The sequence below is a fragment of the Myotis davidii genome, unplaced genomic scaffold, assembly GCF_000327345.1.
Source record: "Myotis davidii unplaced genomic scaffold, ASM32734v1 scaffold110, whole genome shotgun sequence".
Lineage (NCBI taxonomy): Eukaryota > Metazoa > Chordata > Mammalia > Chiroptera > Vespertilionidae > Myotis > Myotis davidii.
Genome location: NW_006283436.1, coordinates 1698326 through 1700931, shown reverse-complemented (window position 1 = coordinate 1700931; position 2606 = coordinate 1698326). Strand labels below are relative to the sequence as shown.

The following is a 2606-nucleotide window of genomic DNA, read 5'->3' as shown; positions in this document are numbered from 1 at the left end:
TTAAAAAAAATAAATTATCAGCAACACAGCAGTAAATATCAACATGAAGCAGGTTATTATTGTAGATCACACAGGAAGAACAAAGGGTAAAATAATTAACTTCAGCAGTGTTTGACTCTATTCTGCGCAGTGAGAAAACCTGAAATTTTCAAGTTCTACCATTTCTTACTTCTTTTCAGTCATATCAAGTTTCTATACTTTCTAAATCTCTGTTTTCTGGCTAAGGAAAAGAAAATAGGATTCCACTGTCTCCTATCTACCTACTCCAGGACTTCTGTGAGGGTCAAATGAGATGAGGCACCGGAAAATGCTTCACAGACATTTGGTTAAAGTGTAAAATGTTTGCACCTGGCTATAAAGCAAGTCATGTTCCTGGGCTGAAGAAACTCTGAGGAGGCTGGATGCTAGGGAGAGGAAGCTAGGGTGTTTCCACATAATGTCATTCCTTGGCACCCACAGCCACTGTTTAAGGGTGGGTTGGGCTGTGGGCCACATTTTGTGCCATGGGGTCTCTGCAGCGTTGGCTGTGATTTGGTGGGCTGTTGCTCCAGAGTGATGGCAGGGCCTGTGTCCCATTTGGGGAAAGTAAAGTGTTGCTTTGTTGACGCCAGGTCGGCTGTGCCATTTCTTTGTAAATGGCTAGTGCATGTCACGGCAGCTCCTGTATTGAACATTTGCCGCCCTGGTGGTCAGTGCGCATCATAGTGACTGATTGGATGGTTGGATGGACATTTAGCATATTAGCCTTTTATATGATACTAGAGGCCAGATGCATGAAATTCGTGCAAGAGTAGGCCTTCAAAGCCCTGGCAGCCTCAGTCTTCAGCTGCCTTGGCCCTCACAGCCCCAGCTTTGTCCAGAAGGTCTTCCAGACGGTTGTTCCTTTGTTCGGCCATTTGGTCAATATGCATATTAAGCTTTTAGTAGAGGGCACAGGCCAGGCTGAGGGACCCCGCCACTCACAAATCCGTGCACCGGGCCTCTAGTATATAGATAACAAGGTTCCTTGTTTGTTATTAGGAACTGCATAGTATTTCATTCTGGATATCCCACAGTTTAACTTGTTCCACCATGAACACTCAAATTTGTCCATTTGCTATTAAATATTGCAGTGAATAACTCTGTACATCATCTCTTTTCATAAAGGAAAAGACTGGTCAATAAATTCTAAGAAGTAATTAATTAAATCAGTGGGAAAATTTTTTCCTAACTTTGACAGATATTGCCACTCACATTCCATAGGAAAAGAGCAAGTGTATAATTCTACCAGAAACATCAAATAATGCGTTCAGTATCCCCAAGGCTATTATATCCACTTTTGGAATACTGGGAAATTCTGATAGTGACAGTGTTTCATTGTGACTTAAATCTGCTTTCCTATATTAGCAGTGAGGTTAGAATTATCATATTCTTAAGAGCCATTTGCATTCCTTTTTCTGTAAACAGTCTGTTCATGTTCCTCATTATTTTTCCAACAGTATTATTAGTATTTTAACTTACCACTTTTTATCTTTTAATTATATTTTAGTATATAGCCACTCCTCTTTACTAAGAATAACAAACTTTTTAAAAAAAATATTTATAGTTTGACTTTTTATTTTACTTGTGTTTTTTTTTTAAATGTGGTAAAATTTATTAATATTTTCTTTTATGGTTTCTAGATTTTTTCATTCTTTTAAATTAAATCTATTGGAATGACATTGGCTAATAACATTATATAGGTTTTAAATGTACAATTCTATGAAACATCACCTACATATTGCATTGTGTGCCCACCACCAATGTCAAATCGTCTTCTGTCACTTTTTCCTTTACTACTTCTCTATCCCCTTTCTATCTGGTAACAACCATACTGTCGTCTGTGTCTATGAGTTTTTGTTAGTTTTTCTTGTTTGTTAATTTGTTACTTTCACTTTTATATCCCACAAGATTATATCGTTCTTTATTTTTTCTAAGTGATTCATTTCACTAGCATATTTTCAAGATCTGTCCATGTTGTCATAAATGGCAATATTTCATCTTCTATTATAGCTGAGTAATATTCCATTGTATATATGAACCATATCTTGACGTTTTGATTGTTTCCATGTCTTGGCCACCATGAATAATGCTTCAATGAACATAGGCATGCAAATATCTTTTCAAATAGATGTTTCCAATTTTTCGGGTAGATACCCAGAAGACAGTTTGTGGGGTCATATGGTAACTCTATTCTTGTTTTTTTGAGGATTCTCCATACTGTTTTCCATAGTGGCTGTACCAGTTTACATTCCCACCAGCAGTGAATGAGGGGTCCTTTTTCTCTACATCCTTGCCAGCACTTGTTGTTTGCAGTTTTTCACTATTGAGTATGATGTTAGTTGAGCATTTATCATATATGGTCTTTATTATGTTGAGGTATTCTCATTTTATTCCTATTTTATTAAGTATTTTAATCATAAATGAATATTGTATCTTATCAAATGTGTTTTCTGCATCTAGTGATACAATCATATGATTTTTATGTTTTCTTGTTGTTGTTAATGTGGTGTATTACATTAATTGATTTGCGTATGTTGAACCATTCTTGTGCCCCTGGAATAAACCACACTTGATTGTGATGTATT

At 36.4% G+C, this 2606-nt stretch overlaps 1 long non-coding RNA gene across 4 annotated transcripts in view; it reads right to left on the bottom strand.

Annotated features, from left to right (window-relative positions):
• LOC107181365 overlaps positions 1–2606 on the bottom strand; it is a 192275-nt gene that overhangs the window by 16472 nt on the left and 173197 nt on the right. The gene's annotated exons all lie outside the window — the stretch shown is intronic.